The sequence below is a fragment of the Pezoporus flaviventris genome, unplaced genomic scaffold (assembly GCF_033815535.1).
Source record: "Pezoporus flaviventris isolate CSIRO_AGI_PZ_B2104156 unplaced genomic scaffold, CSIRO_AGI_Pfla_v1 ptg000015l, whole genome shotgun sequence".
In the NCBI taxonomy this organism is placed as follows: Eukaryota; Metazoa; Chordata; class Aves; order Psittaciformes; family Psittacidae; genus Pezoporus; species Pezoporus flaviventris.
This window is the reverse complement of record NW_026892563.1, coordinates 41,914,725-41,929,578: the sequence shown is the minus strand read 5'-3', so window position 1 is coordinate 41,929,578 and position 14,854 is coordinate 41,914,725.

Below are 14,854 nucleotides of genomic sequence, written 5' to 3'. Positions count from 1 at the left end.
ACTCATTACAATGCTCTCCTTAGAAAACCAGTGAGTCCCAGACAACCAAAAAAGTATCTGAGACTAAAGATCCCAGTAGAGCCTGAAGCCTGATCCCAGGTCTAACTGGGTGTACTCAAGAGCTCATTTCTTGTAGGATCACTCTAAACCAAGAACAGTCCCAAGCAAATAAGCAAGTCTTCTCAACTGGGATTATTTCACATTATTCTACAAGAAAAGTTAAAACCACTACTTATTGAGGCCTCTCTGTATTGTTTTATTGTCAACCACAGGCTCATCACCAGCCTTAAAGAGATTTCATGAGCCATCATTAGTTCTCTACCATGAGAGCACAGGCCTCCCATCATTGCCTGGAGTTGTCAGATACATTAAACATTAAGCACCTTTATCATGCTGACAGTTTCAACAAGAGAAAAGCACCATCGTCAGAAAACTAATTTATTAAAACACTTACAGCAGGGAGTCAAACAAAAAGCACTAAAGCAAGCTCTTAATGAGTTATATTGGGGGACACATTCCCATAGAAAGAAAAAAAACCAACAACCCACCATCTACAGACTTAAGAAAAAAATCCAGGCTGCCAGTATAAGAGATTCCACAGCAGGAAAACAGTAAAAGAGTACTTAGGCACAAAAAATAGGAATCAAGTCATTTAGCTACAACAATAAAAAGCTGCTTAAAAAGCATCGAGTCATAAATACTCAAATCCAAATTTTCTGTTGCATTTGTTTGCATCTGTCTTTTGAAGAGCTTTCTATTACAATGGATATTCTAACTGAATGGGTAAATTTGCAGTGACATCCATACAGAAGGCTGCAATGAGCAGTTCTTGCCAGCATTTGTAACCAACTGCTTTTCTTAGCAGCTCAACTGCTGTTTAACATAGTTTATAGATCTTTATTGAAAAAGAGGTTAATTTGACAGACCTGTACAAACAGGGTGAGAAAAACATATATATTGTCTGCTACAGACATACCAAAACCAGTTTTTAAAACAGGTGAGAGCTATAAAGATCAGAAACCTGGGAAGATGCCCAAGAATGCTGCTATAGTTTTTCCATTCTTGTGGTCCCATACAGTCCATGCACTTTTACACTGCACATTACAGCTGGCAGTGACATGAACAGTCTCTCCCCTCATTCCCATCAAGCCTGCACCAGCTTCACAACCTTACAGCACAGCAGGACCATAACAGAGCCTTTGGCTAAATGTCTTAGGAAACACAGTTTGTGCTGTGGGGATATCTAGACCTGAGCAGGGTCTTCAGATTCCAAGGGACTAGGAAGAGAATGAAAGATGTCTTTATTTTCCCCAGTCACTATCTACTAGTCAAAGTACATGAAGGTCAGTCAGAAACCAGCTATTAAGGTGGTTTTCACTCACAGACATCTCAAACGTCAGTTCCTGATGGATGAAAAAATATCCAGCTTGGTATGCATTTCCAAAACCAGACTGGGAAATTTAGCAGAAGTCATTTGGACATCATCAGCCAGTTTCTTGGTAAATCATGGCACAAAGAAGTAGTCTGCAGTTACATATAGGTGCAAGAATTTGAGAACCTTGTTTGTACATCGCCCAAAGTAGAAAGGTTACCCTAGGCCACAGTTCACAGAAGACATCCTGTCTGCTAACACTGAGAAAAAGTGTAAACAAGTTTAAAATTCAGAGTTATCAGGAAGCTCACTGCAATACAGAATCCAGCATGAGCCCATATTGTTCTGTCAAAGCCAATTGTCATCAACAAAAACCAAGGAAGAGTTCAAGTGGCTAGTCTCTCTCTTTAGAGTAAGTGTATTGCATTTCCTTGTAAAGACCCAGATTTCATGGTCTGATCCTTCATTTCAAAAGGCTAGAGCTTACAGTCCTATTGAGATCTCAAGGCTGGACTGGCGGCGGAATAAGCAGACCAAAAGTTCTGCATGCATGTGTATGGTATTAACAAGGGAAGGGGGCGTGGGTTGTGCGTGCATCAAGTTTAATACTTCGTACTTCACATTCATGTATTTCCAGTAGAAGACAGAATTTGGAAGTGTCTACCCAACAGATTTATATTCTTATGCCACACCCTGATCTCACAAACCTGAGGTTCAAGCAGCTGAAAGACAGAAAGAAGAAACGAAGTCGAACATTTGTGGTGTAAACTAAATGGCCACCGACAGAGAGTGCTCCAAAACTTGCAAAAGCGCATCAAGCCTGTCAGGTATCAGCCAAGTCAGGGTTGCCTGTATTAAGGCTCTCATTTTCAACAGAAAAAAGTTTATGCAAAGCAAGGCATACGTACCTTACATAAGCAGAACATCAGGGGGTGCAGGAGGAAGGCACCCAGTTTCCACTCAAAATCAGTGGACATAATGTTTAGCAACCAAACCAGTTGCATGCCATTAATTTCCTAATAGATATTCCTTTCCAAAATAGCTATCTGAAGATGAAAGCCACAGTAAGTTGAAATGCAAGTTTTGCACACTCCCAGTTGGGGGAAACAAGCATCACTGAATCACTACAGCGATATTCCAGAGTGCACACAATGACCGATCATACATTTCCGCAGTTTTGAAGTTCAGTTGCACAAGAACTTGAGAGGAGGGGGAATTATGGCATGGAACCGTTCAATTTATAATCATTTGCAGGGTGAATATACTAGTAGGTGTCTTCCGTCAAGTAATTAAGCTGCATTATCGGCTTATGAGTTCAGGATAATTACTGAGGAAAATGATGGAAACCTCTGAAGGACAGCCTGAAATTGTCAGCAGATTTGGTGCCTCTTCCCACAATCTATCCCTGTCCATTCAGTGAAACCCTCTGGTGGTTTTAGCTTTTTGGCATATTATTGCACAAAGGCAGCAAGTGCTTAAGTTCATTTTACAGAAAAAAAAAACCTACTTTTAAATCAGAGCTGAAACTTAAAACCAAACCTCATTCTTTGTCTAACAGGTTTTGGATGTGTCGTGGTTTAAACCCAGTCAGGTAACTTGTTCACTCGCTCCCCCCCCTACTCTCGGAGGGATGGAGAGGAGAATCGAAAAGAATGCAACTCCCACAGGTTGAGATAAGAACAGTTTAGTAGCTAAGGTATAACACAGATCACTACTGCTACCACCAATGATAATAATGATAAAGGAAATAACAAGGGAAGAGAATACAACACCTCAGCACCAGCCAACTGATAACTCGCCCCCCAAGCCCGACCAAGCACCGACCCATACCTCCTCCAACCCTGCAGTCTCCCAGCCCTTCTGGCTAACTCCCAGTTACATCCCGGGCATGACGTGCTGTGGTATGGAATACCTCTTTGGTCAGTTTGGGTCAGGTGTCCTGTCTCTGCTTCCTCCTGGCTTCCCCTCCTCCCTGGAAGAGCATGAGACTCACAAAGTCCTTGGCCAAACCAAAACATCTCTATCAGCTCTGTTCCCAGGCCGAAAGTCAAAACACTGCACTGCACCAGGTACCAAGGAGGAGAAACATGACTGCTACTGCTGAACCCAGGACAGGATGTTAAGACTGCGTAGTTTAAGAAGTTTCCACATGTGATCCTCTAGTTAGTTTTAATAGTTCCAAGTCAAAACCATGACATTTTAAATAGGTGGTATACCCATATTCCCTAATTTATGTCAGCTCTTTAATGTGTTTTGCATGAAAATGCTACTAGAAAATTACTTGGCTCAGTGCCCAAGGTAATAACGCTCCTTATACTGTCTTGACTTGCTGCCAAAACTGGCAAAGTAGGAATTTCCTTCAGACAACGCTGTTAATGAAAACTGTCAAAGTCCTTTCAACACTCTTTATTTTGCTATACTTAAGTTGTCATCTCAGTTGGGTGGCTTGCTAGACTTTTGTTCTCGGTAATGTATTTCTTAGCAATATGTTCATGCCTTAACAATAACACATTGAATTGTTTCCCATTCCTTGAAAACAGCACTCTGAATAAATAAGCTTTCCCTTTGGTTTTTAGGGAAAAAACATTACAAAAACAGCAACCAAAAAGATCCCAACCAACCTCCCTACACACCCACCACTGAGACAAATGATGAAAACCAGGTCCCAGCAGAGCTTTAATCTCAGCCTCAGAAGCTGGAGACGTGAACTATCATCACTCTCTCACCGAGCAAAGCTCAGGCCAGAGAGTCTGCAGCAAGGGAGTTTTACACTTCTGATATCAGGAGCCTAGCCTTAACACAGCACAGCCAGTCTACTGCTACTAGATCTTGTCCTTTTCCCTTCATTATCAGAAATGGAAGGGCACAGATGTCTATGAAGTCAGCCAGAGGGAAAACAAAATAGAAATAAATAATCAGTCAATCAAGCTCACCAGCACACAGGTTTGATATTGATATAAAAAGTGAATGCATTGGTGAATCACGCCTCCGTGCAGCCATGCAGAATCATAGTGGCATGGGGGTCTATCAATCCTACTTATGGAAGTCCAAGTTAATCGGTAGCACAGCTCTCCTTTCCCAGGAAGAAGGTATTTTTTCAGACTGTATGAGTGTGCTAGTAACTTCTAAGCATTTTCTTTCACCACTGTCAGTCGTAAATGGGGCCCTAGCATAGAACCCCTGGAGATGAACCTGCAAGATGATGATGAGAGAGGGCCAGTGAACAAAAGGGATGATTACTCAGAGGATCCAAGAGCTTTTGCTTGATTGCCTGTAAATTCTTCGGTTCTGCCCCATTTAAAAGCTTGAGCTCTTGCATTGCTCTCTGTCCCGCTGCAAGCTGTGTGCCTAGAAATGCCTCCCCTCAGGTGGGAGCATTTCCCAAGAACTCCACAAAGTGAATGCTACAACCTTCTTTGAATAAGGGCATCTATCTACAGCTTTTCCACAACAAGGAAGCATTTAGTCTTAGCCTGATTGCAAACATTTCTGAATCAGCTAAAAGAAATATCAGATGGCATCTGTAGCCTCTAGTTCCCTGGAGGAATGAGATATGGTACAATGCAGGTGCACTATAAGGAAGTCATCACTTCTCCTGACATCTGGGTAAAAAGATGACTGTTTACTAGAGCAACCAAGTGCACCATTCACACAAAGAATGTTTGTCAGACTGTCTTGAGAGAAAAAAAGCATTGCTGTGCTCATATTCAATCAAATTGGAGGCATGAAAGCCACAGGAGGATGATGGCTAGAGGCTGAGCATCTGTCTCACATAACCTGAGCACCACAGAAAAAAAAAAGGGGGGGGGGAGAAAAGCGACCTATTGACTTGAAAACTGTATCAGAAACAAGGAGTACTACAAACATTCTCTCCCAATGCATCATGTCACTAGCACACATTAGCATTCTCCCTTTTTCCACATCTGCAGAAGGAATCAAATACAGCTATGTCATACCACTCTTTGGTACCCAAGTTTTCCTAGAGACTAACATCCTCTAATGTAGAATAGCGAGAGACAAGAATGAATCCAGGACACAATACACGGGGGCTTCCCTTCAGCTTGTCAGCATTCCTTGCCTGTTCTCTGCCAGTCTTCCAGACAGGAACTCTGACTGCAGGAAAAAACAGTGTGTCAATTATATTGATAAATCAAATTTTATATATATATATATATATATATATATATATATATATATATATATATATATATATATGATGTAACTGATTTCAGAGCCATCTACTGCATCAGAGAGACCACAACTGCTGACAGCAATTTAAGAAACAAAACCCACACCAACATTTGGAACAGGTCAGTTGACTAGGAGAACTCCTAGATATTTTCAGATCATTATTCAATTAGGTCCCAATTTGCATTTCATGTAAGACACCATAAAGAGTCCATGCTTATGTATCTGACATTAATACAGAAATTAAGCAGACTGATGAATAAACATTCCTTCCTGTTGCCACTCTGAATCTCACCAGCATGTGAATAGAGAACATTTTATACGCTTAAACTGTAGAAAAAGACAAAGAGTGAATTGGGATAACTTAGGAAACACACAGAGTGTTCATATTTTTGTTGTGGAAAAACCAATACAGGACAGCGACAGAAAACATTAAGAAGTCCAGCTAATTTTAGATATAAACTGCACACAGAACTAGATCACATCAAGTTAATTGATACAGATTGCCAAGCAAAATGTAAATTGTCCTCCAACTGTTACAGTGTATGAAAGGTGCGTCTGCAGGAGAAAAAAGTTAACTCCTTTCTCTATCTATTAAATAAAGTTAGCATTGGAAGAAATCCTCTTTTGTCACAAGTGACTGGAAGGAAGGAAGATGATGTAACCGAGGCAATCATTTGCATGTTACAGTGCTGCAGGTGGTATCACCCCCTCAACCTACTCACCACATTTCATCACTTCCAAATCCAGGGTCTCAAAAGGCAGAAAGAAATAACATCACCATTTCTATTTTGATACTAGTGAACCAACCTGGGAATACAGATCAATTTCTGATTATCTTTCTTAGGGGTGTCTATGTTCACTAAGTTTCCTATCCATTTCTGCGTCTCTCTTTAGAGAGAATGTTTTCTGGGTGCAATTTGCCAGTCTAAAATATATATTTGCACAGCCTGATCCTAGTAAAAATCTTAGATCCCATGGACTGACTGGAAGTAAAAGCTCTCCAAGTAGAGAGCTGAAAGAGAAAAGGAATTTTGAACTGAGGCTTTTACATCTTCTGCGATCCTTTAAGAACCAAAGGGAAAGTATAAGAAACAGAAGCTGCAATTTCCTGTCTCTGCTATTTATTTATCTATTCCCTTATTTGTCACCTTCTGTTTCAAGAAACAAAACAGTGGAACTGTAATTTGAGAAATTAAACAGAAGCACTAAGATAGAATCTGTATGAAAGTCATTCAAAGAGATTGAATCAAACAAGTGTTATTTCTCTTCTTCCTTGCAAAACTGTTCTACGTGAAGATGCAAGTTTGTCAAAATTAGTACTTGATTAGATCAAACAGATTACTTAAGCAGCCCAAGCACCTTGATAGCTTCCCAGTATCAGTAGTCACATAGCTGTTTGCTAAGAGCAAAATGCTAGCATACTCTGTGAGAAGTTTAAGGAACATAACTTTAAACACTCAACTTTAGGAGCTGCATTTTTAGCAGCTTACATAAGGTTTTTTGAAAGCAAAAAAAAACCACCCCAAAATAATTTGCTCACATATTCAAGCCTGCTTTTGCTTCTTAACAAGATCTTACCCAAACTGCTTTCTTTATGCTATGCTGATAAGAGATCTGAACGTTAAAAGAATATACTTCTACTCTTGATGCCAAGCTGGTTAACAGCAGTCTCTGTTTACCAAATGCTACATAACCAGTAGCATTTATCACCGTTCTTTAAGTATGATTAACTTACTTGTAGCAGATACATTTATACTTCCAAGATTTAGCACATTTAGTTTTCCAGAAGGCAGAGGCTGCAGATACAAACAAATATCTTGGAAGCTCTTTCAATTGTTGCTACTATTACTTTTAAACAATAAGGGCACATCACATCTTCCTTTACCACTTATGCTTTCAACACCCTACGAAGAATTCCACATTCACTTGGTTCACAGTATAGAAGACTATTAGTTTCAGTTCTGTAAACACTGAACTTGCATTTGAGAAAACTATGGAAAAAAAAAACATAGGTACTGAACACTTACTGTGCCACACAAGAATTCATCTTTTTATGCCCTTGACTTCACTCCTAACTTCCTCTTTTAGGTACTTACATTTTCCAAAAAGTCTTAATTTGAAAGACTCACTTATAGACACCTTCACAAACAAACTCAGAACTTCTTCCGCAGCTTGCTTGGAGGCCAGCTTTGTTTCATCACAGAGATCAAATCCACCTGAGATAGCAGTCACCTGAGGTGCTGTGGGTTTTTTTCCTGTTGCTAGATTCTGTGTCAGCAATCTCAGTTAATTATCTTGTTTGAGCAGTTATCCTGATTGCCCCATATCTACCTCGGGCTAAAATGTCTGTAGAGAGTGAGGAGTGAATTGTTGATTATGATCTGCAATTGCAGAAACCTTTCTGTGGATAAAGGGAGTGAATTCTTATTGTAAGCAAGTTTTCCTCTCCAGTTGTTACTATTACCTAGTGATGTCCAGTTAGGTTTCTCTCTCTGGGAAAGTTTTTTTGAGTATCCATCTTGGTTTATTGCTATGAAGCTTGCAGGTGTTTCATGCTGTTGATAGAATCAGCTAGGTTGGAAAAGACCTTTAAGACCACAGAGGCTGTTTCTAGTTGAGGCATTTCTTAGTTATGCTAGGCATTAAAAGGCAAACTTGGTTTCCTAAGGAAATAACGAGATGAAAACTCTTTTAACATCCCCCTTCTAAAGCACTATCCTATCTATGTCACATACAAAAGACTGTTAGTTGAGGACCTTAAAAGAAGGAAATAAAAACAAAACCATTTCATTAGTATGGAACTTTATGTCCCAGTTTAGTGAGCAGTTCTTCATTTCCTCAGTATTACCGTTAGTGGTTCTTTTACTAACACATTGATGTCTCTTTTCATGGTAGTTTACATAGGTGAAATGCTTTTTGCATCAGCACTCTGTCATAAGCATCAGATAAGAGTAAGATTATAAGAGTAATCGCTATTTTTATATTTTCTTCGGTTATTAATCAAGAATAACATTTATAGGGAATTTCTGGGGTTTAGCTGTTTAAAGACTTTTATGTATCAAAATTTCCTGTTGTAGAAAGATAAGCAGAACTATTCCACAGGATATGATTTCATTAATATTTCACTTTAAATTCAAGTAAGAAGTTCTTGTCTCCAGCTTGAGATAGCATACATAGCACTCTCAGTGTTTTGGAACAGCTCTAAATCTACACTTGCTGTTTTACTTCTGATGCAATTGGTTCTTCTGAATGGACAACCTAAGAAGAACTTACTGTAGCTTTACATTTCATTAATGAGGAAATCATACGCTTTTTTTCCTTGAACAGCTTTCAGTACCCAAGCTTACCCCCTTTTTTTTCACGAATATGAAATATTCCTATAATCCATAAAAAAATGTGATGCTTCTTCAAGAAGCCAACTAGGTCCTGGGTAATAAGTAACTTTTATATCTGAAAAATGGGGGAATTTAAGAAACATTTAAATATGGAGACAAATTTATCCAGCTTTCTGACTGTGTCAGATCTCAGAATACCTGTGGTTTAGACACCTGAGTGCTGAAGTGATTTTTGAACAATGAGTCTGGGTTAATGAGAAAAGAAAATAATCTGTCACATAATTATCTTAAAATATCATTCTACTTGAATTGCTTCATCTTGTGCGCTATTATCTCAAGAAACAGTACACAACTTCCAGTGGTCTTTTTAGGTATGTTTTTATAAGTTTTTTGACTATTAAATGTCACTTCGAGCTTATGTGTCAATTTATGCTTGAACATCCCTGTAGAAGAATAGGATGCAGTTTCCACTTTTCAGGACTAGTGTGGAAAATAGAAGATGCTTGTCTATTACATCTAATGGATGGTACCAGGAGTTCTCTGCTGCTGTCACTTGGTTAGATGTTGCTTTCCTGATGGCAGTTAATGTGATGCTCAGGGTCATGGTGTAGTGGTGGACTTGGCAGTGTCAAGTTAACTGTTGGACTTAGTGATTTTAAGGTATTTTCCAATCTAGATGATTCTATGAATGCATTCTTGCTCATGGAACAAATTGTGATGGAGTTATGGTAAAAGATATAAACTGAAGCCCAAAATGCTACCTGTGCTTTTTCCAGCAGTGATGGGAAACTTAGCTTCCTGTATCAGAATGGAGGATTTGTTGTTCTTACTCAGCTCTACTCCTGACAGCATGAGGTATGTTTATTGTCTTGCATGGAATTATGTATTTTATTTTCCTCCATAGCATAGCCTGAAACTCTGAGACAGAGGGAGAGACAAATCCTTAGAAAACAGTGTGTGAAGGACACCCCATGAGGAAGAAGAGAACACTCCAGCCTCTTAGTCATGGCTGAGCAATAGCCAAGTCAAACTCAGGACAATTAGGGAAGGGTAGTGATGGCACATGTAGTGAAGAAGGAGGGTAGCCTTGTGCCTATCAGCAGAAGTGGCAAAAGTAGTAATTGGGCAGGCAGTCTAGCTGACAGAGATGGGTAGATGCCTATCAACAGAGCAGCCCAATCTAGTGACTGTTCCCTAAATATCTCCGTCTCAGCATGCTGGTAGCCTGGAAGTTTATAGCCAAGCTGAAAAAAGGGTGGTGAGAGTCTGTTGAAGAGGTGGAAGGATTGCCCTGAACATCAAAGCGCATCGCTAGGACTCTCATTTTTCTACAGTAATCTCATTATACTTACCGGTACACTGCTCCCAAATAGGTTTTCTTTTTTTGGAAAGTACATATGTAGTTGCTGGAACATGCCTTTCATAATCTTCAAAAAAATATGGAACTGGATCATTTAGAAGTACCAGAAATCACCCAGCAATAGCAGTGCTTGCATTTTAAGCAGCTACATTAAAATAAAAACAGATTTCCTTTTAATCCTTGAAAAATATCAAATGAATCAGCAAAATTCGAGTGATGAAAAAAAATCTATCCCAAGGCTCTATGATATGAGAACCCTTTTTTTCTGGTTCATTGTCTGTCTAACGCCTTACAATGATAAAATAAGAAGAAATTGCAAGCTAGGTTGTTTTCCTAAATGCAGCCTAGAAATATTGGAATTTAAAAGCACAGCAATCATTTATGCATAACACAGATGCACACCCGATTAAATTAAACCTCATCAAGGGGAACTTGCTTATGTTTGAAGGTTTTCTTGATTTTAAATTTTATACAACATTGTCACCAGCTCCAAGGTAGATGGTTAAGTCTATCAGCTCCTTACCCTTCAGGGTCCAGTTCCCTGTATTCTCTAAATCCCTAGGATTCTAGGAGTGTAAAGGCTGAAAGACTGATTCGGATTTGGCCCTGAGGTATTTTTTGGCATTCTGTCCACCTGCTGAACTTCACTGATTTTAAGTGATAATGTGTTATATGTGCTTATTTATAATTTGCCAGTCAGAAATAATGCCTCTTAGGAGGTGATACATTTTTTCATCAAAGAAGAAATGACTTAGGAAAGTAGTAACTGCCTAACATTATGTCTGCACAGTATATTCTTGGCAGGCAAACCTGATTTGGTAGTCTGCCTTATAAGCCATGTACATAGGTTTTATTAGTTCTGGATTGATCCCGTGGATTGGATTAGATTCCATGAGGAAGGATCTCTGTGAAGAAACAACATTTGTTCCTAAGCAGAATTGAAAAGAATAGCCTAAATGCAAAGTGAGCACAGAGGTCACTACAGGGAGTTCAGAACAGAAGTAGGAAAGGAAGATACAACTTGACCTCATTGTTTAAGCCTAGCAGTAGCAACATTCTTGGCTATCATTGCACAGCAAAGGAGACAAATCATATATGCCTGAACAGCATCAGTTTTTAATGTTGACTTCACACTGACTTTGGGAGCAGCTCCTATTACATACTCTTTGGCATATGTCTCTGCAAAGTAAAGGCATGTTCTCATATGTTCTCACAGGTGGCACCAATGTCCCATTCTTGCATACTAAGGCATATCAATCAGCACATATGACCCTTGTGTTTTCAGATTGTCTTCCAACTAAAGACACTATTATGAAGTAGTGGACTCTCTATTATGAAGCAATCAAAGCAAGAAGTTAAACTGCAGAATTTTGATGTTATTGCATGCAGAAGCATATTCAAAAGAATAAATCACTAACACTTAACTGCTGCTTTCTATTACACATTTTTAAAGTAACACCTGATTAAACACTTGTACAAAGGCCACCGAACTTCAAGCTTAATGCCATAATTCATAAGGTTCACAGTAAAGGACTTGGATTTGCAAATGACATCCTTAGCATCTAAAGATTATGTCAAGGGATACTTAAATATATGTATTTATTTTGTCTTTAGCTGTCTGCAGCATAATATTTTTAACAGAAAGTGCATTTAAATTATATTAAAAATCATAGCCAGGAAAAATTCCAGCCTCTCTTGAAGACCAGCAGAATCATAGAACAGTTAGGGTAGGAAGGGACATTAAAGGTCATCCAGCTCCAATCCCCTGCCACAGGGAGGGTCTCCTTTCACTAAGCCAGGTTGCTCCAAGCCCCGTCCAGCCTGGCCTTGAACACTGACAGCGATGAGGCAGCCACAACTTCTCTGGGCAACCTGTGCCAGTGTCTTGTCACCCTTACAGTAAAGAACTTCTTCCTAATGTCTAATCTAAATCTCCCCTCTGTCAGCTTAAAGCCATTCCCCCTTGTCTTGTCACTGCATTCCTTTTTACAAAGTCCCTCACCACCTTTCATGTAGGCCCCCTTTAGGTATAGGAAGACTGTTATAAGGTCTCCTCTGAGCCTTCTCTTCCCCAGGCTGAGCAAGCCCCTTTCTCTCAGCCTGTTTTCATAGTAGAGGTTCTCCAGCACTCTGATCATCTTCATGTCCCTCTTCTGGACATGATTCAGCTGGTCCACATTACTCTTGTGCTGGGGGCCCCAGAACTGAACACAGTACTCCACACGGGGTCTCACCAGAGCAAAGTACAGAGAGAAAATCACCTCCCTCAACTGTCCATGCTGTCCATGCTGCTTTTTATGCAGCCCAGCATTCTGTTTGCTTGGGCTGTAAGCACACATTGCTGCATCATGTTGAGCTTTTCATCAACCGATACCCCCAAGCCCTTCTCCTCAGGGTCGATCCCTCTCAATCCATTCTCTGCCCAGCTTGTAGTTGTGCTTGGGATTGCCCTGACCCAAGTGCAAGTCCTTGCACTTGACCTTGATGAACTTTATGAGGTTTGCACAGGCTCAAACAAATAACCTATATCCCCTATTTGATTTATTCACAAGCCCTGAGAATTGCAGAGGACAAAAATGCTAAAAGATGCAAATTACTTAAGGTACATACTCTTATTAAGAAACATGATGAAAAAAGAGATACTATAAGCTCTTTCTAATTTCAAATGAGGAACTATTCATTTAGGAATATCAGGCCTTACAAGGACAGGCAGTTGTTGCTTTTGAGGGGACTTTTAGATTCGAACAATCAATACTAGAAATTTTACACAAGCCTTTTTTCATGCCTACTCACTATAAAGTTGAAGTCTAGGTCATCAACACCATAGACATGAAAAGTTCTTAGCCCCTTAGCAGTCATCTCAATATTTTAAATTATTGCATTCAGTAGTTATTTAGAATTCTGACATGGTTAAAAACCTTAAAGAGTGGTTTTGATGACTGAATACTGGTTCACCAGACTAGTCTCAGGCTTATATCAAAGACAAAGAGGAAAAAAGAGGTCCTTGGTACTACAAAAGCTTTTTATCTACCTCTATCATGATCCTTTAAATCAATGCATAAAGTCAACTATTGAAACAACACAAAATGATTAAAAGTGCACATACGACAATTTCAAATATGACAACTTAAATGAGTTAGTGAGAGAGCTGAGACCTTATTTCCAAAGCAGAGAAGGTTAGAACAGAGTAAGCACTCAAAAACAAGTAGCTGTAGGTAAGGTGATCGTCCTAGGTGAATGTTAACTACCAGTACCTCTTCAGTTGGAACAATCAATTGTAACTGGGAACAAGGATTTTGGAACAGAGTTTTATTTTAGTTTTCAAACCAAGGTCATATCAACTTTAAAAAAAAGATAAAATAAAAAATCCACATCTTGTTTCATCCTCCATGTAAAAAGTGGTAGAAGTTTTCCATGGTATGTTTCTGAATGCAACGATGCACATTAATGGTATGGCTGTAGTACCAGGCTGCTCAGATAAGAGCAGCAATTGTGATGAGCCTCTGATGTATACTTGCATAGTGTTCTAGTTCAACATATGCATTAAGTATTCTTTCTCACTAGAAAAAACATTTTGTCTTTTGAGAACTCTAGACAGATACTAGAAAGGCACAAGCCAGCTATTCTTTCACATTTGTCTTTCAATGCATCACCCAAAAAGATAAACGTTGAATAGATCAAGTACTTGGTACTTGACACTAGTAAATGGGAGGAAGACAAAAGGATTTAAAACCAGGCTGTCAACCCCACATCAAATTTTTCCACAAACATCTTCGAGGACTTTTCAGAATGTCATGAAAATAGAGCAGTCCCAGGAAGGTGCCATTTGGTACTTCAGAATGTTCTCCTTCTATTTGCAAAGAAATATCACAGGAACAGCCTGTTCTCATAGTGGGATGGGAACTAAACCTTTCCATAACATTTTCAGTGCCAAGCAGCCCGTTCCCCATCTGTCTGCCAGCAGGAAAAAGGAAAGAAATGAAAAATGGAGAGGAGAAGCGACCGGAATTTGGGCATAGGAAAGAAACATCTGCTAAAGGGACAAAAAAAGAGGTGAAGAGAATCAGAAAAAGAATCATAAAGCAGGTAACATAACAAAACCATGGTAGGAAAGTTTCCAAAGAAGAAAAAGACAGGAGGAAAAAAGGCATGGAACATAAAAATAAAGGAAATATACAGGAAGAAAGGAAGGTAAATATAATGTCAGATGTACTGCAGGTATTTACGTGTATTAATAATGAGTGGTTTGATGACCAGAATGACTGAATAACAATGAGTTTCGATTTTTTTCTGATATATGGTGGCTTTCATTTGTTTTGATCTTAGTTTTCCAGCTTTTGGAATTCATGCCATAAAACCCCCACAAATTAAAGGTTATTGTATGAAAGTTATTTTCTACATTTGAACAGACATTGTGGGGGTAAAAGAATCAGCCACTTAAATGCAAACTTTCTGAGTTTTCTGATTATTCCAACACAAAAGGATAAGCATTCCTGAGTGCCTGGATGAGAAGTGTGGGTAAAATAAGAAGGGAAGCAGAAGAGAAAGAATAAAATGGAATTAAGTACAAGGTATTTAATCTTAATGTAGAAAAAT